We start from the raw sequence: 23,219 nt of genomic DNA on the forward strand, positions 1-23,219 counted from the left end.
TCCTTGGTCATATCATTTCCGATAATGGCATTAGAGTTGATCCTCAAAAGACTGAAGCAGTAAGAAACTAGACCAGACCTGTCTATCCATCAAATATTAGGAATTTCTTGGTCTTGGCTCACTATTATAGACAGTTTGTTGAGGGATTTTCTTCTATTGCATCCCCTATGTCTAGATTGACTCAGAAGAAAGTCAAGTTTTAATGGTAAGATCCTTGCGAGAAGATTTTTCAGGAGTTGAAGACTCAACTCATCTCAGCTCCAGTTCTAGAATTACCAAATGGTTCAGATGGATTTGTAGTGTATTCTGATGCATCCATAGTAGGTTTGGTTTGTGTGCTCATGTAGCATGGTAAGGTCATAGTCTATTTCTCTAGACAGCTTAAGCCCCATGAGAGGAATTATCCTACTCATGATCTTGAGTTATCAGCCGTAGTCTTTTCCTTGAAGATTTGATGGAATTATCTATACGGTGTTTATGTAGATATGTTAACTGATCATAAAAGTCTTTAGTATGTCTTTTCTCAGAAATATCTCAATCTTCATCAGAGAAGGTGGTTAGAGATCTTGAAAGATTACAACATGAGTGTCCTTTATTATTCGGGCAAGGCCAACGTAGTGGCCGACACTCTCGGTAGGATATCCATGGGTAGTGTTTCTCATGTTGAGGAAAGTAAGAATAAGTTAGCTCAAGAAGTCCATCCGCTTACCAGACTAGGCATTAACTTATTCAATACAGAAGAGGGTGATATATGGGTTCAGAGTAGTTCAGAATCGTCTCTAGTTTCTGAGGTAAAAGAAAAGCAAGATAAAGATCTCAGCCTTGTTAAGTAGAAATAGTCAGTCCAGGATTAGAAAGTAGAGGTTTTCTCCTAAGGGGGACAAAGTTTCGTTCGTTGTCAGGGTCGTCTCCATGTTCCAGGTGTAGATGAGTTAAGGCCGAAAATTCTTGCAGAAGTGCATGGTGCGTGCTACTCTATTCATCTAGGAGCCACAAAGATATACCGTGACTTGTGGGAAATCTATCAGTGGAGTAGGATGAAGAGAGACATTGCAGAGTTTGTTGTTAAGTTCTCTACATGTCAGCAGGTTAAGATAAAGTATCAGAAGCCTAGTGGTCTATGCAGGAGTTGAGTATTCCTACTTGGAAATGGAAAATTATGAACATAGACTTCAAGATAGGTTTGCCTAGAACTCGTCATCAGCATGATTCAGTTTGGGTCATTGTAGACAGAATGACAAAATCAGCTCATTTCCTTCAAGTTCATACCTATTATTCAATCGGGGATTACGCCAAACTCTACATCAAAGAGTTGGTCAGATTGCTTGGTGTTTCGTTGTCCATTATCTCAGACAGAGGTACCTAGTTCACCTCTCATTTTTGGAAAGTATTCCAAAATGGTCTTGGTACCCAAGTTTATCTTAGTAAAACCTTTCATCCTCAGATAGATGGTCCACCAGAAAGGACCATTTAGACGTTAAAAGATATGCTAAGGGCGTGTCCAATCGATTTCAAGGGAATTTGGGTTGACCACTTACCTTAAATTGAGTTTGCATACAACAACAACTATCATTCTAGTATTTAGATGGCTCCATTCAAAGCTATCTATGATAGGAGATGTAGATCTCTAATTAGTTAGTTCAAAGTTAGTGAGGCCTCAGTCATAGGTCCTGACTTGGTATTTAATGCCTTATAAAAAGTCTAGTTGATTAGAGAAAGTCTCCGGGTAGCATAGAGCCGACAAAAGTCTGATGACGATGTTTGTAGAAAAGATCTTGAGTTTGAGATTGGTGATCATGTCTATCTAAAGATCTCTCCCATGAAGGGAGTGAAGAGATTTGGCAAGAAGGGAAAGCTCAGTCCCTGATATGCCGATCCCTTCAAGATTCTCAGTCGCTTTGGTAAGGAAGCCTATGAACTTGAATTGCTTTCAGATCTAGCCTCAGTTCATCCACTCCTTTAGGTCTCTTTTCTCAAGAAGTGCATAGTTGAGCCATTAGTTGTAGTCCCTATTCAGAGCATTGATATTCAGAACAATCTCTTTTATGAAGAGATTCCAGTCGAAATCTTAAACTATCATACTTGTAGATTGAGGAACAAAGAAGTCCCTCTAGTTAAGGTTCTTTGGCGAAATCAGTCCGTAGGGGGAGATACTTGTAACACCCCGAAATTGGGTCCTGAGACGTCACACGGTTCTTAGGATCACAAGTGACCCCAAGCTAATCCTTCTATTGGCATAACTCATAAGCAACTGAACAGTATAAATCTATACAAATCTGCGGAAAATAACTCTTTCTTGAATATGATAGATACAAAACTAAATTTACAAGATTACAACTCTGCTTTTACAACCAAAAATGAAACAGAATACATCAACTTCTATTGACTGTCTATGAAGCCTCTACTAGTACGGATTGTAGATAGCCGGGTCATGACTCCTGACTAACCCAACTCAACACGATTGAATAAAGAAAATACAACACTTCTCGAACTATATAACTAACTCAAGCCCTTAGATTAAAAGGACTCATCACCTACTGACTGGATGTCGCGAACTGACTGGATCTGAAGATGTACACTATACCTTGTACCTACATTCTGAGAAAATGTAGCCTACACACGAATATGTGAGTCAGTACCATGGAAGCATAATGAGCATATGGGGGTGCAATGCATATATAAAATAATATCTTAATATCATCACAGTTCATAAAATTATGCATGCTGATATAAATGACTCACTTAGCTCGAATTAAAATCATCATAATCATAAGAGAGTAAAATCTATCTCGTGAAACATGTGAGCCAACATAATAAATCTCAATTCACTTCCATCTCGATTCCAAATTGTCAAGGCAATAAAATCTCATAACAATTCTCTTTGGAATATATGTTCATTAAATCTTTCAAAAATAATGACTATCTCAAACTCAGTCTTTCAAACAAATATGTTTCCATCTCAGATAGAAGAATAAGACTTTTCATATTAGATAGGAGAATACGCACACAGACATTAGGAGTCTCTCATAAACGACATAAACCATGTGAGATACATGGAGTCCAACGTCCAACCCACATTGGGGAGAGCTGTACTATCCTTTTCGTCGGAGTAGGACCTTAACCTTTTATTCACTTGTGATCACTATATATAAATCAGCATCAGGCTCACAACCTATGAGGGCATGTAGTTCTAGGTAAGTACCAATTCTGCTATACCTCCGGCTCGGTGCTAAAGACTACTCCTGGACTAGCTCAGATCTTTTCAAAAGAAAATCCACTAATAAATATTTCAACAATTCACAACGGCAACCATCGTGCTACCCCTTTCATAATAAATCAATAAAAATGGATTTATTTTCTCATCTCGATTTCAAAAACAACCTTTTTAACGATCAAAAGGTCAAAGTTTCTTTATTATCTCAAATTATTTAAACTCAAGGTGTTTATAACACATGATTTTCTCAAAATAATAATCTCAAATAGGGTTCTAAAAACTCATACATCAATATCACCATAAAACCTTCCAAAGTTTCATACTTTATGACATAAGCACAAAAATAATCACTTAAAACTTAAAATTTCTGCTTTATAATCATACATCTTGGTAAAGAAAATTATCTTTAGGATTCAAATCTCACTGTGCTTATAGCACATAATTTCTCAAAGTACAATCCCAATTACGAATCAAGGTCTCATACATCAAAATCATATTAAATTTTCTAAAGATTCATGCTTTTCGTCATAAATATATATAACTTACTTTAAAATCTGGAATATTCATCTTTATGTACAAAAATGTCATCATTCTCATTCAATTCAACTTCCAAAGCATAGAGAGTATCATAATCTCATGTAAAACCATATAGGGTATAAATTCATGCTTCGAATTCATATCAAAATATGTAAAATCAAGTATATTCATAAAAGGAAAATCAATTTGGGCACAAGAACGAAAGGGTGTTCTTGTTGATAAACCCCACATACCTTAAACTTGAAGCTTTGAATGAACTCTTGACCTTGGGAATCTATTCGTGAAAATAATGAGTGTTTCTTGTAGCCCTCAGAATGGGTTTTCCGAATCTCGAAGAATTATTAAAAACTCATGGTTGAATCTTGAGATATTTGAATTTTTTGGTTGAAACCCTAATGAATGTTCTTGGTAATTTGTAGAGAAAGTAAACTTATTTTGGTGTTATGGGAGTTTAATACCGTATTATAGACATTAATAGGGGTGTTTTTGGCTCTTGGAAGTGAGGTATACGGCGCACAACCCATGGCAGACCTTAAGGTGTGCGTCTCACACCTTATGGTAGACATTTAAGTATGCCTTGCACTCCTAATCGCACACATTTGATTGGGTGGTGCATTGCGTGTCGCACACCCTTACTGTCTCTCACGAAAATGGGCATAACTCTTCACTTGGATATCAGATTTTTGCAAAATTGATATCGTTGGAAAGCTAATTCAATTGTATACAATTTGATAGGTCTTGTGATGAGAAATTACATGTATATTAAGAGGAATAGAAGTTTGAAGTTGACCTTTGTAGAATCAAATGTCAAACTTTGGATGAACCAATTGGTCTTAGCTCAACCTTGTTCTATGTCATTGCTATGAACATTCTTCACCTCTAAACTACTCCATAGACTAGGATAATGATCATGAAACTTGTATTCATATGAGACTCACTTGGATTAGAGCTTAGACGCGCAGGAACGACGGTTAGAATTCAAGCACTAAAATACGGGGTATTACATTATCTCCCCCTTAGGAACATTCATCCTCGAATGTGGATAATTAACCTGAAACATAGAGGAATCTTAGTCTTCAAGATATCATGTGTATCTGATAGAACTAAATCACTGGATCTCAAGAATAATGAGCTACTAACTGGTCTGCAAGTGCATAAATTCTCAAGAAAAATAACTATATGGCTAAGATAGAAATGAGAGTGTCAACTTATGAGTAACCATTAATTTGCACTGGATCTGATCTCATGAGAAAGGATGAGAGATTTATGACATGAAAACTCGGGCTATTACAACATCCCCCTCTTGGGATTGTTCATCCCCGAATGATAATAATTTGATGAACTGAATCATGACTTAATATCTGAAACTGAAACTGATGCATGAACTGAGCTAAATTCATAATTTAATTGGACACAAACACATTGCCCCTTGGAATGTACATACGGATGTACATACATACCTGTCGATAGTAAGACTAGCTGAAAAATTAAGAATCTATAGGAGCTTATCTCCTTGCTTGCTAAACTAGATTACAGACTATTTGGACTGGATCATACTGACTACCCATACTCAAATGGAGTATTTCTTTTACACTTTTCTACGAAATTCTATTGACATTAGGGAGCAAAGAATTTTGGGCATGCTCTAAACAAGACATTTGACTAAGGAATTACAACATTGATATAACTCTATAACATGGAATATAATTATATAACTCATAAATTAGGATAGGATTGCTAGGCCGTAGGCAACGCAACTTCTTACTTTCAAGCTTGGTATCACTTCTCAAATTCTCTCTCAACTATACTATTCCCCTTCAATACCACACTCATTTGATTCAACTTATAATTCTCATATTGGCACTGCGAAATCTTTCTACTAAGGTCTAAACTAACCTAAATTCTCTCACCATGATCAAGCCTAATACTAAATCACACGATACAACATGCCAAACCACAATACTAGTCTAAACCATAAGGTTCAATATTCCATATCTTCTTAGTGCTCACACCCTAAGCATAACATGCCTTACCACTTCAATGACTAATTTAAAACTTTTGATATGGATTCATTGCTGCATATTGCATTCATCATCTTACACCCAACATGACATTCAAGCCTATCATTATAAATCACATATAACTTTAAGGCAAATACCCCTAAAGGCATACTTCGAATATTCTCTAAAACTTTATCAACAATAATTTTCTTGTACTATTCATAAAAACATACACACCATTTCTAACTAACCATGACATGTATCAAAGACTTGACCTCAATCTTACTTCACACTTTAGCCTTAGATAGAAAAGCATAAATAATATTTCTTAATGAGGGTCATCAACTCTCTCACATATAAACCATTGCTTATCTACTATCATCACCACTATCTTAACATAGGAAGAGGTCATCGAAGGGCTAACACATATGAACCAGAAGCACGAAAACTATAATACATAACATTAACACTTATCTTTGTCCTAAGGAATAAAATATCAAAGGAATGGATTCATTAAAGAAATCTAGGCTGAGGACATGCATGATATAATGCGAACATCACTAGTATCATGAGTTTAAAAACTGGTCATACTCTTAAACATGAGTTTATACTTATCATGAGCTATTCAACATAAGACTGGAGTTCATAGATTCATAAGAGATAACTCAAATCACAGAGTGAAGCTATTACATGCTTACTAGAAGCTGAGAATGGGCTTGAGCACACATGATAGGTATAAGCATAGGCCTATGGCATGGATTTATCAAGCAAGTGATGGACTTTGTGTGGTAATGATTGAAATCCAAGGAATACTCTAGAGTAAGAAGGGATCACTATCTCATCATAACTCATTATTGACATGTATCACAATCTAATTCTCAAAACTCAGTTCGGTTCTTCACTAACCATCTCCCCTTTAGGTCAAAGCTGGTATTCTAAGTATGATGGTCTACTCCATATCCTCGAGATTAGGCCATAATTTCATCATTCTATTATTTACATATAAATGCTAAACTCACAAGAATAAACTAATTTTGAACTTACCAACTTCATTCTTGAACAACCCATCCATATGCCATCCTTAACTTTATAGCTTCAATAATCATCATCAAAGACTTACACTCTCATTTGCAACCATATCTACATCTCTAATCACATAATCATAGCCTACCAAGATCACACTTCTATACTTATATTTTTTCCAAACCATGAGAATAGAATCATACTAAAATGACTCAACATCTATAATCATAACTCCTTAACTTAGCTATCAAGAACAACATAAATTATCTAACTAGCCTTTCTCCACCTAGCAACTCAACATTACTACTAACAACACAATATGCAATAATCCTCAAAAAAATAATGCAGCCCTATAGCACCTTGGGCACACCTCTACACCATACTTAATTACGAACACATGATCTTATACTCTTGTATACACTGTTTAGGCTTACTAGATCACCTCCATATAACTAGCATCAACAACCGAACCATCAACTGTACAAACTTAACGTCTAGAGCTAAACATGATTTACAACCCAATCTCACACACAATTTTCACTTCAAAACTATAGAACATAGCATTAAGAAAAACTAGTACACAATGAAAATAGATCATAATCATATCACCTATCTTATTCGTAATATATTAACACATCCTCGTTCTTTACATCATTAATATTTACCCATCTTCACACCTAAATTACTTTCATAGCTCTATAAATTTCAACTAAACTTCCTCTTGCAATCTCAGGAAAGCCTAAATGAACAATACTCTACCACCAAGTACTTCCATCAAAACCTATACTTTCCTAGCACAACAAATACCATCAATAACTCTTTTCATACTTCAAGCAAACAATAATCCACCTTAACTAATAATATCCTTCTCCAACTTCACTAAACTAACAAACAAAGGTATATCACGTCATTACTAATTCAATCATAAGCAAAAATTCTGCTATACATATTCAATAAAAAAACCTTACCACTATTCTTGCCACCACACTTCTAAACCCACAAGTTTAACTAACACAAGACTTTCAACTAAACGTTACTACTTCTATCACTACACAGAAACCCACACTTTCAACTAACACCAGAAAAATAAGATAAACAACAAGTTGCTAGTGAATCAAAATAGGCCTCACACGGCTTCACTAGACTTTGGTTTTGTATTTTGAACAGGAAATTAGATGAATAACAAAGCAACTATGCTAGTGAATCGAAATAGGCCTCACACAGCTTCACTAGACTTTGATTTTTCACAAATATAATGATAACAATATTACATAATACAAGAGATAGAAACTTGATACACAACATTCAACGATATAAGAATACACCTTACTCTATCTTAATTAAATAATTCATAAGAACAAGAGTATAACTTCAAATCTGATGGACTTATAACATACTAGAAGGCTCCTTTCAAGCCGCTTTATGAAACTTCTAAAACTTTTGCTAGCAATTATAAAAGTATTATCTAGGGATGAACTGGAACTTACTGAACATGTTACTTTAAGAACATAGATAGAGAAGTATTGATTATTACTATGGATTATGAGGAGAAATTAGAAATAACATCTGACTCAGGCTTTATGCATGATTTCTATAGGCATGATAAAGCACTTCAGTTTTTGAAACTCAAAAGTACTCATAGGATACTTTTGTAGCTCTCTTATAATTCTATAACTATCTATGGAGAATTAAGATCAACTTTTTTTGATACATTGAAAATAAGGCAGAGATAGCCTGACTAGAGTAAGATGAGAATCTATATCAGTTTCTTGGAGAACTTTTCTATAGCATGATTTAAGACTTGAAAGAATGGAGACATTTCCTAAATGCCCTATAGCCTCTCAAAAAAAAGTACAGACGTTTTCGCACCATTCCGTATGACTCTACTAGACACGGCTTCATAGACACCCGTGGACACTTGAATTCTGTGCTCTGATACCATGTTTGTAACGCCCTAAAATTGGGTCCCAAGATGTCACAAACTACTTAGGATCACAAGTGACCCCAATCTAACCCTTCTACTGGCATAACTCATAAGCAACTAAACAAAAAGTATAAATCTATACAAATCTGTTAAAAATAACTCTTTTCTGAATATGATATATACAAAACTAAATTTACAAGATTACAACTCTGCTTTTACAACTAAAATTGAAACAGAATACATCAACTTCTACTGACTGTCTATGAAGCCTGTACTTGTACTAACTATAGGTAGCCGGTTCATGACTCCCGACTAACCCAACTCAATACGACTGCATAAAGAAAATAGAACACTTCTCGAACTATATAACTAACACAAGCCTTTAAATCAAAAGGACACATCAGCTGCTGACTGGATCCTGTGAACTGACTGGATTTGAAGATGTACACTATACTTGTGCCTACATTCTGAGAAAATATAGCCCACATACAAATATATGGGTGAGTACCATGGAAACATACGGAGCATATGGGGGTGCAATGCATATATAAAATAAGATCTTAATAGCATCATAGTTTATAAAATTATGCATGTTGATATAAATGACTCACTTAGCTCGAATTAAAATCATCATAATCATAAGAGATTTAAATATATCGGTTGAAATATGTGAGTCATCATAAAAAATCTCAATTCACTTCCATCTCGATTCAAAATCATCAAGCAATCAAATCTCATAACAACTCTCTTTGGAATATATGTTCATTAAATCTTTTGAAAACAATGACTTTCTCAAACAAATATGTTTTCATCTCAGATAGAATAATAAGACTTTTCATATTAGATAGGAGAACACACACACACATTAGGAGTCTCTCATAAGCGACATAAACTATGTTAGCTACATGGAGTCCAACGTCCAACCCATGTTGGGGAGAGCTTTCCTATACTTGCCATCAGAGTAGGACCTTAATATTTTATTCACTAGTGATCACTATATATTAATCAGCCTCAGGCTCACAACCTATGGGGGCACGTAGTTCTAGGGAAGTACCAATCCTTCTATACCTCCTGGTCGATGCTAAAGACTAATCTCGAACTTAGCTCAGATCTTTTCAAAAGAAAATTCACTAATAAATATTTCAACAATTCACAACGGGAGCTATCGTCCTACCCCTTTCATAATAAATCATTAAAAGTGGATTTCTTTTCTCATCTCGGTTTCAAAAACAACCTTTTTAATGACCAAAAGGTCAAAGATTATTTATCATCTCAAATTATTTAAACTCAAGGTGTTTAGAACACATGATTTTCTCAAAATAATAATCTCAAATAGGGTTCCAAAAACTTATACATCAATATTACCATAAAACCTTCCAAATTTTCATACTTTATGACATAAGCAAAAAAATAATCACTTAAAATTTAAAATTTCATCTTAATAATCATACATCTTGGAAAAGAACATTATCTTTGGGATTCAAATCTCATTATGCATATAGCACATAATTTCTCAAAGTGCAATCCCAATTAGGACTCAAGGTTTATGTACAAAAATGTCATCATTCTCATTCAATTCAACTTCTATAATATAGAGCGTATCATAATCTCATGTAAAACCATATAGGGTATAAATTCATGCTTCAAATTCATATCAAAACATGTAAAATCATGTATATTCATAAAAAAAATCAAATTGGGCACAAAAACGAAAGGGTGTTCTTGTTGAAAAACCCCACATACCTTAAACTTGAAGCTTTAAATAAACTCTTGACCTTGGGAATCTATTCATGAAAATAATGAGTGTTTCTTGTAGCCCTGTAAATGGGAATTCCGAATCTCAACGAATTATTTAAAACTCATGGTTGAATCTTGAGATATTTGAATTTTTAGGTTGAAACCCTAATAAATTTTCTTGGTGATTTTGAGAGAAAGTAAATATATTTTGGTGTTATAGAAGTTTAATCCCATGTTATAGACATATATAGGGGTGCTTTTGGCTCTTGGAAGTGAGGTGTGCGGCGTACAACCCATGGAAGAACTTATGGTGTGTGTTTCTCACCTTATGACAGACATTTAAGTATCCCTTGCACTCCCAATCGCACACATTTGATTGGGCGACGCATTGCACATCGTACACCGTTATTGCCTCTCACGAAAATGGGCATAACTCTTCGCTCGGGTATCAGAATTTTGCAAAATTGGTATCGTTTGAAAGCTAATTTAATTATCTACAACTTTATATGTCTTGGTATGAAAAATTCCATGTATATTAAGAGATATACATGTTTAAAGTTGACCCTTGTAGAATCAATGTCAAACTTTGGATGAAACAATTGGTCTTAGCTTAACCTTGTTCTAGGTCATTGATATGAACATTTTCACCTCTAAAATACTCCATAGACTAGGATAATGATCATGCAACTTGTATTCATATGAGAATCACTTGGATTAGAGCTTAGACGCACAGGAACGATGGCTAGAATTCTAGCACAGAAATGTGGGGTATTACACTACTTGGGAAGCAAAGGCAGACAAGCGTACCAAGTATACTCACCTCTTTTCCACCAAAGCAGATCAAACTCAAGGTAACAGTTCTCCTTAAGCTAAATTATTTTCATGTTTAGTATTCATCACAAACTTGGTATACAATTTCATACTCCTGTTCCCATTATAAACTTGGTATCAAGCACCATTGCATATTAACTCATACACTCATGTATTATTTCAGTGATCTAATTATGAATCAGACTTGCATTCTAATATGAGAAACATAGTTCTTTAGAAAACTGAGTTATGCATTCATGAATTAGCACACATGCATCAGATATGTATGTTCAGTATTATATTTTTAGCTTGTCAGTCCTGTCTGTCATGAGATTCTGTTCCAGTTATTCATGTTCAGTATGTACATTAGTTGTATTTTCTCCCCTCTTAGTCAGTCTCATTCGACGATGAATGTTCTCAAGAGGAAGATATTGTAATACCCCATACTTTTTCCTAGCTAATTTCATCTTAAGAATGTTTTGTATTAGCTTATAAATTGAATGATGATTATTAAATGAGGAATTTTCAATATTTTCACCTTTTTTCATATGGAAATTTCAATAATCTTTCCATCGATATAAGATTCACCCAAATTCAAAAATCGGATCAGAAGTTATGACTGTTTCAAGTTCTCATTGTAAAATATCGCCATATTGGTCAGTGGCATGCAGCGCCACAAGTTAAAATGGCAATTGTCCTTTTCTAGAGTCTCAACATGATTTTCTCCACGTCGTTCAAAAGTTCTAGGTAGCAAAATACGGAGCAACGTGATGGCTCCGCGTCGCACTATCCCTCAATTTTCCAATTGTCAAATTCTAGTGATACGGCACGATAGCGCCTCATCGTGCCAAGGGTCCAATTTAAGAAATTTTATTTATTAAAATTACAAGATGTATTCAGGGCTAAAAGGGTCAATTTCCCACACCTTTTTAAGCCCTTTAACATGTCATTTAGATATTTTTCACCCAAAATACACTCTCTTCTCTCAAAAAAACTCTCAATAACAACCTAGGGCTTTTCATAGAAGATTCCGACTCAAGAATTTCCTCCATCAATCTTCACTAAATCATAAACCAAGGTATGCATAGTGTTCAATCATGGACTTCTTTCATCCATAAAGCCCATGAATCCCTTTTCTAAATTCAAATTTATGGATTTTCTTATGAATTTCATGATTGGGCTGCTCTTGCTTATGTGGATAATAATAAATTAAATTCTACTCCATGTTGGGTGATAAATTCTATGTGGGTTAAATTATTATAGATATTGATTCATGCAAACCTATGACTAAATCTTTGAATGAAGAAATTAGAATTAAACCACGATGTTTAATTATTGTTCAATGATGTTTATATTTACCATTCCTACAATATGTTTGATTAAATGCCTAGATGTAGGAAAAGTTCCTAAGTAGCATGATACCATGAAATCCCCATGTACGTATAAGTTATGCCAATCACATGTTTTGATGAAATGCTTCTATAAATGTATTATGGATTATGATGTTAGTTATATGTTCAAGTAAGTTATGCTTGGTTAGTTTCCTTCCATTAAGTCGTAGGGTATTCGTACTCGAAACATTAGCTGTGTGCCTAGAGCTATGTCATGGTTTCACGATACACTTAGTCAAGCTATGAATCCTTTGACTTCAAACAGTCTTATGACTCAGGAAATCTCTATGATCTCATGAACTGAGTCAGTTATTAGATATCAGTAGTATTCCATCAGTAAACAGAATTCAGTAACGCAACCTATGTTCAGTTCAGTAAATCATGTTCAGTGTCTATTCAGATGGGAGTAGAAATTAGCATCGAGTGAACCCAAGGATGGGGACACACACTATCAGATGGGGTTGTGATCCTTAAAAGTCATCTTTGCATTCCAGAACTATGTATCCAACATAGGTGGAGACATCAACACTGTCCGATGAGTGTTGATAAGGTGGATAAGCACTGTCAATTAAAGGCCCAACCGTTCTCATATAGGGGAAACTATCAGATGAGGGTCGCGCACAACTTGACCTTACCAGTGGTGCAATATTGACACCCTTCCAATTAGGGTTATAGATTGGGCCCCAACTCAGCCAAAATAGCGTATCAGGGGCATGTCAGTTAGATAACTACTTCCCATAGTTTTATGTAAAAGAATCAGGACTATTACATACAGTCAATCAGTCTCAGTAATAGAACTCAGATAGTTTTTTAAAATTCAGGACTATCAGATACAGTCAACTCAGATACAATTTAGAACTCAGATAGTTGCATCAAATTTAGGACTGTCAGATAGAGTCACTCATGTTAACAGTCATATCAGTTATTAATATGTCAGTTTATCAGTATTCAGACTCAGTAATTATGTTATCGCATTGTCAGTTACAGTTATATATTTGTGAATGCATTCTCATATTTATGTTAGACAGTCGGTTAGCATTAATCAGCATATGAACCCTTGCATATAGACTACCTCATATGTATACTCAATACATTCCATTGTACTGATGCATTTGTGCTATGGTGCTCTGTTTTATCTTACACCATAGGTTTAGAGACACGAGTTCCAGATCAGCTGTAGATTCTAATTTCAGCGGTCAGAGTCCAAAGTGAGTCCATATCCTTTAAGGGCATGATAATTTATTTAGTATCTTATTAATTAGCTTATTAGTTGTAGTTAGTTGGGAAAATGTCCCATCAACTCTTTATTCGGATTATTCAGACATTAGAGGCTTTCAGATTAGATGCAGACTATCATGTTTTAGATTTTAGTATTTTCTATTTTGTTTTGGGTATTCTATTACCCCACTCAGATGTTTTATTATTCAAATTTTGTTCAGTATTAGACCTTATGGCCTTTCAGTGTATGTTTCAGCATTATCATGTTATGTTATGCAGTGTACATGTATAGATACCAGTCATGGTTTATCTTGTGATCCTTTGGTGTCATGACCATCATGTAACATTCCGAGCACCAGGTTCTGGAGTTAAAAAGTTGGTATCAGAGCCTAAGGTTCAATAGAGTCTTAGAAAGTCTGAAATCTACATCTAGTAGAGTCTTGTACATAGGTGTGTTATGCGCCATATTTATGTACATAAGGCTATAATATTTCTTAGGAATAGTTTCCCTTATTTCAGTATTCATGTAATACTAGTGAGCATAATCTAAAGTTAATCTCTCAGTCTAATCCATTTCTTTATTTCTTCTACTGAACATGCCTCTTAAAAGAAGAAATAGAAATTAGTCAGCCCCTCAGCCCGAAGATCCTTTGGGTGATCATATTTCTCATGTGGAATTTAGGGAAGTATTCACTACTCTTGCTCAGTCAGTTGCCACTCAAAATAAATGGCTAGAAGTCATTTCAGGCAACCCAGTGGCCAATTCAGTTGCAGCTAGGATTCGGGACATCACCCGAATGAATGCTTTGTCCTTACTTAGGTCTAAGGAAGATGAGGACCATCAGGAATTCATTGATCAGGTTTAGAAGGTGACAAACATCATGAGGGTGACTACTATTGAGGGAGTTGAGCTAGTTGTATATCAGTTGCAGGATGTGACTCATACTTTATTCAAATAATGGAAGTTAGAGAGGTTAGATGATGTAGTTCCTATAGAGTGGGAGGAGTTTGTAACTGTATTATTACATAGATTCTTTCCCCTAGATCTTAGAGAGGCTAAGGTGCTATAATTCATTAACCTCAGGTAGGGAAATATGACGATGAAAGTGTATTCTCTTATGTTTACTCAATTAGCCAGATTTGCCCCTCATGTGGTTGCAAAAAGTAGAGCCAAGATGAGTATGTTCACTTTAGGGGTAAATGATAACATGGTAAATGAGTAAAGATCTGCCATGCTGAATATAGACATGACTTTATCCAGGCTTATGACTCATTCTTAGAGAAAGAGGATCAGAAGATTAAGCAGAGGGAGAAGCAAAATAAGAGAGTAGATAAAAGTAGTTTCAAATTTTCTTAGCCTAAATTAGAAAGTAGAAATCATTCCCAGTTTCATCCTAAATCATCAGTTCCATGTACTGCTTCAGCCAGTGCTCCAGTTCCTAAGTTCATAGAGGGAAAACCAGATATAACGCTAGGATCTAAGTCTTAGGGCGGTGTTAGCAATGCTAGAACTAATCCCCTCTGTCAGACTTGTGGTAAGAACTATAAGGGTGCTTGTAGAGCTGGTAGCGATGTCTATTTCGATTATAGAAAGCTAGGCCATAGAGTCAGAGACTGCCTTCAGTTAGGTTATTATAGTTATCTCTGCTCCTTATCTTAGTTTGATTGCCCAAATCAGTAAGGTGCCACCACCAGTGCTATAAGTGGGTAATGCCCAAATCGTCTCTATGCTCTTTAGTCCTGATAAGATCAGGAAAATTCTCTTGATATAGTTACTGGTACGGTACAGATCTTTTATGTACATGTTTACGCTTTGCTAGATCCTAGAGATTTTTTGTTTTTTGTCACTCCTTATATAGCAAAAAATTTCAAAATCATTCCCGAAATCCTACTAGAGAACATTTCAGTCTCTACCCCAGTGGATAAAACCATCATAGCCCGGTGGGTATACAAGAACTTCTCGGTTATGACATTTTAGAAAGTCACTTCAGCAGACCTTGTCAAATTAGAGATGACTAATTTTGATGTCATTCTCGGCATGGATTACCTTTATTCCTGCTATGCCATAATCGACTGCAAAAATAGAATAGTCCAGTTACAATTTTTGAATGAACCCATCCTTCAATGGAAGGCTAGTACTTCAGCGTTCGAAGGTTAGCTTATTTCCTACCTTCAGGCATAAAAAATGATATCTAAAGGATGTGTCTATTATCTTGTTTGAGTTAACGACACTAGTTTAAAAAATACAAACCTTGAATCAGTTCCAGTTGTATGTGAATATTCAGAAATGTTTCTCGAAGATCTTCCAGGAATTCCTCCCGAAAGGAAAATAGATTGATCTTCTTCCAGATGATCAGCCTATATCTATTCTGCCATACAAAATGGCACTAATTAAACTTGGAGAACTGAAAGAACAATTGAAGGATCTCTTAGATAAGGTATTCATCAGAACCAACATTTCTTTGTGGGGCTCTCCTATATCATTCATGCACAAGAAAGACGGTTCTCTTAGAATGTGTGTAGACTATCGTCAACTCAATAAGGTCACAGTCAAGAATAAGTATCCTCTTCCAAGAATTAATGACTTGTTTGATAAACTTCAGGGCGCCAGTAGTTTCTCTAAGATAGACCTCAAATACGGCTATCATTAGCTCAGAGTTAGAGAATGTGACATTCTAAAAATAGCTTTTTGTACTTGGTATGGTTATTTCAAATTCTTAGTTATGTCCTTTAGTCTTACCAATTCCCTAGCAGCTTTCATGGACTTGATGAACCGTGTATTCAAGCAGTACTTAGACACGCTCTTTATAGTTTTCATAGATGATATCCTGGTCTATTTTTACAGTGACTGAAATTATGCAGACCATCTCAGGATAGTACTTCAGACTCTCAGATATCATCAGCTATCTCAGGATAGTATATAGTTGGTGACGAGTCATAGGGTTAATTTTTTCCTTCACTTTATATGAAACTTAGTAACTTAACTTGGATTTGAGTACGAGTGGCTTAGTATGAGATGTAAGGTTGGGTATGAGTCATACTATTGATCGTATGTTGGACAATGTCCAAACCTTTCCTTGAATCTATTATGTTGTGGATACGGTTTATGGGTACCAATCATATAATTAGGTACGAGTAGGACTTAGGATTTGTAGGTTTTTTAGTATGAGGGATTGAGATTTTATTTGGGGTACAAGTGGTGGGTACCACTTGTACCCTAGGGTACGAATGAAGAGGGTAATCGTACCCTCCTGTGGGAAATTAATACAATTTAATTGGGGATAATTTGGAAATTTCTCCTTATAACTACTTGGGACCCTATAACTTAAAACATATGTTTTTGGGCTTCATTAACCTATTTGCAATCAATAAAACACTTAGAAACTCTCTCAAAATCTCTCAAGGCTCCTGGGTTAAGCAAAAGCTAGGGTTTAATCCAAGGTTGTCAATTGAGGCTTTTAGGGGTGATTTCTTCTCATGGTCTTCAAAATCTAAGGCAAGTTACTCCTCCCTCATTGTTAATTCTAAGTAATGGCATGTTTGAAGAATTTTTTTCATGGCATGAATGTTATATGGTTTTGGGTTTTTAATATATGTTTAGGGTTTTGGGTTATAAATGCTTGGTTATGGTTTTCCCATGTTTTAATTATGGATTAACATGTTTTAATGATGGTTTGTACATTTAGTTGCATGGTAATGGGTAATTTTACTTGGTTTTGGTTTTGGAAAAACTATGCCCTCCATGTATTTGATAAGATACCTATGAAAATGCTTTTAATACATTGTCGAACTTTTAGTGGAACTATTGCATGGTATAGCTTGGTAATGGAACTCTAAATGGTATAAATGGTTTGTAATAGTTAAATGGTAGGGTCTTCATTTGCTTAATTGAAACCCTTGTTGGTCACAAGGGAATCCCCCAGGAAAACTAAGCAATGAACATCTTGTCGTGTACATGGGAATCCCCCAAGCAAATAAATAATGTAATATATGGGTACATGGGAATCCATTCTTCTCTAAAAGGCTGGATAAGGACGTTGCTTGCAAGCTATAGTTGATATGATGATACCACTATTTATAGTCTTGGTTAATAATAAATGGAATGATGGTTTAGTTGTGTGACAATGTTTTAAATAGGAAATAAACGGGGGATTTGATAGCTAACAGTGAATAGGTGAGTCCCATGGAAGGACATTGGAAACACATATTTCCCGACATAAGGATTAGTCATGAAGACCATATATGATACTTACGGGTTACACGGGAATCCCCTAAGTACACTTGTACATATGTATCATATAGAGCAAAGGGTACTCAGGAATCCCCTACTCCTATGGTATCTCTAGTTCGTGCATCTATATGCATCGAGGCCCATTCAGGGGGTTGAATTGGACCCATATATCCCTTGTGGGGCTCTAGGATTGTTATGCTACACATACCCAGGTTAATGATTTTAAAAGAATGCTAAAACCGGTTCCCTTTCCCAGCATTATTTTATATATATATATATATGGTTGTGAATGCATATGGTTGGTTTACTAGGTTTTTAAAAGATGGAATTATTTTATTTATATCATGAGTTCTTTCTAGCATTCACCGGATAACCCATCTACTGGTGGCTCAATCCCCGCATAATGTAGGAACCGACCATTCTACTCCACCTGCTTAGTGATCAGAATTGGGATCAGCTCTTGGACTGTAGTGGTGGGCTGCCACACCCTGAAAGGCTTCATTTTATATCATAGATGTCTTTACATACTTTGGATATTTTATAGATATTGGTTTTGGCTTTGGTTGAGGGCATGTCCCAACAAAATATGGTTTTTTCTTTTGGATAGAGGCTTTGTGGATCTAATAGGGGTTGGAATGGACTGTGTCAGTATTGGTATCAGCCTTATAATGGAATTAGTATTGGGGGTGATACTTTTGAAATGAATTTGTTATTGTTACATCCTATTATGTTATGTTATGGACATACTCTTGGTTATTGTTTTGGTTTTGTTATGGTTATTGATTAGATATTGGTTGATTGAACTTGCTAGATTTGGTAGCGGTCATGAACCTATCCTAGAGTCTGGACTTGTAACAAACGCTCTCTTGTTATATGTTCAAAATTTATCTGACTTAGGGTATATGTTTGGTAGTTGGGGTTGGGTAACAGGGGTGGTCCCTAGTCCTGTTTGGACCTGCGATGCCCAAAATGACAACGCCCCAGTTCAGGCCGTGCCACTAATTGTCTGAAATCCTTTAAACATGATGAGTTGTTAGGACAAGTCCCTAAATAAGTATGACTACTAAAATAACATAATATGAAATACCGAAAAGCATGACAAATAATATAACCAGTCCTATACTGATAAGGACTCACCAATATTGCAGCTGAGTGATATGGGAAAGGACTATGTGCGATCTGGAAATTGAGTATCCAAACCTATTTAATAAAACAACATAGCTTAAAAGAGAGTATTGATCACGCCAGAGTTACACCTTCAGTATGAAGATTGTGAGGTTGTTGTCAAATATAGTAACCCAATAAAGGTTGGGGCTGAAACCCTAGGGAATACATGGAATTATGATTCTTAAATGTTGTAATCAACGAGCAAAACTAGAAAAGTAATTGCGGGAAGGGGTTTTGTAGTGACAATATTAAAAAAGTAACAAATATTAACTATAGTTGTAATTCAGTCATAGACGAACACTAGGGTTGTGTTCCCCCTTGCTTCTTACTTAATAAGCTTCTCGTGCTCAATCTAACTATATAACTTTGTACATGTAGAGTCTAGTAAGAAAGGTATCACCAACAGCCTCTCAGCACTTTTTCGTAAATTTCACTTATCTCTTCTCATTCTCAGAGTGTTGCCTTACTAACCTTTACCTTGACCCTAGTTACAACAATTTCCTCTCATTTTCAAGTTAATTAGATAGGAATTAACTAGCTTAAAAACATAGTACAAGTAAGCTTCTTTCGACAATTAACCCCAAATCAATGTTGTGATTTCCTTTTCCCAATCTCTACCTCCCTCTTAGATTCATAGTGAATACAGGCTGTATCCTAATGTATGCACCCACTAAAAAATCAATCAAAGAAAAGTAAACGTCAATACATGCAATAACAATACTCTATAAGGATTGAACACTTCCCCTACTTCATTATGTAGCCAGGATTTCTACAACCCAAGCTAAGGGAGATTAGACACTCATGCCTATATAACGATTAAAAGAATTCATATTTGAAGACTTCAACAATTACACAATAATCAAGAATTGAAAACCCAAAAACTTTAACTTAATTAACAACAAAAATCAATACAAAATAATTTCAAGACCAAAGAGGGATCTAAGAATCAAATATATGTTTATGCGTATAAAGAGTGCATAACCTCTGCTAAAAAATACATAATGGTTATTTATAGAACATGAGTAAACCCTAAATATCAGAGCCTGGTGAAAAAGGACAAAAAGGGTCAGTGACGACTGACTTGGACCACATGCAGTCTACAAGTACCATATGTAGGCTGCATGTAGACCCAGGTAGGTGCCAGAAATTTTTCCTGCACCTTTCAGTCTTTGGACTTTCGACTTCTGGTACTTAACTTACCTACATGTGGTCCGCAAGTACCATATACGGTTCGCATGTAGACATAGGTATGTGCCAGAAATTTTTCTTCAGCTCTTGAAATCAATGGGTCTTCAATTCTGATACTTTCCTTAGTCACATACGGACCACAGGTGCTACATGTGGTCTGCATGTACACATGGATAAGTGCCAGGTCATTAAATTCATGCAACTAAGCTTCAAGACTTAAACTTATGGTACATGATTTCATCACACACACCTGATAAAAGCCATAAATGCCTAAAAGTTGCTCAAGTAAGTAGCTAAAATCTCCATTTTTCATATTTATCTTGAACTTAGACTCCAAAACCTAGTTTCCTACAAAACATACCCAAAACACATCATATCTAACAAAACAACCTAAGAAACTTGCATATTTTCATCATTTTAAGCGTTGAAAGAGCTATTTTTCTATAGCACATGCACTCTCAACTTCGAATGTTTGCATGTCCTCAGGCAATACAAAATAAAATACAACAAAGAGCGATGCTTACCAAGGAGAATCTAAGCTATCCATGGCAGTCAGTCAACACATTAAGCTTAAACCATACTACCCCCTCCTATCTTATCCTTTCAAAACCAACTAGGTATAAATATGAAGCTCAACAATGACACAATGGGATCAAGGTATGGAATTAAATTAGCAACAGACAATCATGCATGCATATACAAGTTACACTACTCAAAACAAGTAAGCAGCTAGCAATATGACTCATTTACCCTCACAACAAAGAAGTCCTACTCACTCGTATGAAAAATTCACGTCAATGTAGGGATGGTCAAGATACACTCACACTCAAAAGATAAATTTCAATCAATATGCATCAAAAACCATAGGCTTGACCATATTTTTTTTACCTCAGTTTTCGGATAGTCAAGTTAGGATCAATATAGGACTTTATTCAGCTTGTTATGTAGGTTTGGGGGTTAGTATGGTACATATGGATATATCAAGTGATTGAGCCTTATTGTGGCTATAACTACTCTTGGGATCCACACTTACCTAATTTTTTTCTTTTTATTGTCTCTCTTTATTCTTTCTTGCACTTTGAGGTTGGGTGTGGTCTCTATTCTTTCTTTTCAGTTTTTCACAATTTTTATTTTATTTTTATTTTTCTACCACATCCAATCTTACTATATATTTTTTTATTTTACCCTTCTACATATCCAGTATACATTACATACCTCTATGATAGCCACCCTAAACTTAGGTGATTTGCCTGAGCTGAGATATACAATGTCTAAGGAGGTATGGGCCAAAATAGTTTATTTTAACGCAAATGAGAAGGTGAAAGGTGTAACAAGAAAAATATGCTTTAAGGCTCAAACTTAGGGATCAAGGGATACAATTCACACATGGAAGGTTATGTAGGCTAAAAGTGGACTAACATAAAAAAATAATTTTTGATATTTTCCTAACCATTTATCCTACAACCTAGGCAAGACTAACTGGGCACGTTCTGGATTTAACAAATAAAGAAAATTAAGTAGCATCTCACACACACATGGAATAGAATCAATATTACAAGCTATTAACTATCCAGTTCATGCAATTGTTAGCAAATGATTATCATGTTCCTATTCCTAATGCAATAAGAAGATCCACAATGATCATACATAAATACATTCATAGTGTTCTTAAAACACAATTTCGGAGAGGTATCATTTTTCTCAAAAATTAATCAAAAACATGACAACTGCCCTAAATACTTAAAAATCTCCTAATTACACAAAAACATAACACAATGCAAAACAAAATACAATACGATACACATTTTACCCTAGATATGCCTATTCTACAATCATACCACAACTAACTAAAAAAGAAGCATGACAACAAAAACCCGCAGCGGCTATGGTATACCCCACCCCACCTCTAACAAAAAGACTATGCACTATCCCCAATTCGCTAAAATAATATAAAACAAAGGGAATGAGGAAATACCTAGGATGTACTAAATATCTGTGTACCTTGGGTTGCCTCCAAAGTAATGATTCATTTAACATTATGGCACGACTCAACTACCTCGGCTGCTCAGACTTCACCAAGGCTGTTCTCATCAATTACCTTTACTTTTTCCTGATTTCCCAAATAGTGCTTTGTACACTGCCCATTCACTTTGAACAAAATATCACAAACTCTTATTAGTTCTACAACTCCATAAGGAATTCCCTAACCACGGTGAATGGTCCAGGTCGCCTAGACTTTATCTTGCCAGGAAATAATTAAAGTTTTAAATTATTCAAAAATTTCAAATCACAGGGTTTAAACACCTTTTTTGTTAATCTTTCTATCATGATACGATTTCATTCTTTCTTTGTGTATGGAAGATCTCTCATAAGAATGGAGTTGGAATTTATCTAACTCATTCACCTTTCTTAACGTCAAGTTTACTGCATCACGCCACTCAAAATTTAGCCTTACTAACACCCATAGTGCCTTATTCTCAAGTTCAACCGGCTAGTGGCATGCCTCTCCATATTCAAGTTGATATGGGGAGGCCTCTGTGGGACTACAATGTATCATCTAACTTCCTTGACCAATTAGTCCTATTGGCATTCATAGTTTTCACCAATATTAACTTGATCCACAGAGGCCTCCCCATATTAGCTTGTATATGGAGAGGCATGCCACTAACTTCCTTGACCAATTAGTCCTATTGGCATTCATAGTTTTCACCAATATTAACTTGATCTCTCAATTGGAAACCTTAACTTGCCCGCTTGTCTGAGGATGGTAAGGTGTTTC

This window comes from Capsicum annuum, chromosome 10 (assembly GCF_002878395.1).
Source record: "Capsicum annuum cultivar UCD-10X-F1 chromosome 10, UCD10Xv1.1, whole genome shotgun sequence".
NCBI lineage: Eukaryota > Viridiplantae > Streptophyta > Magnoliopsida > Solanales > Solanaceae > Capsicum > Capsicum annuum.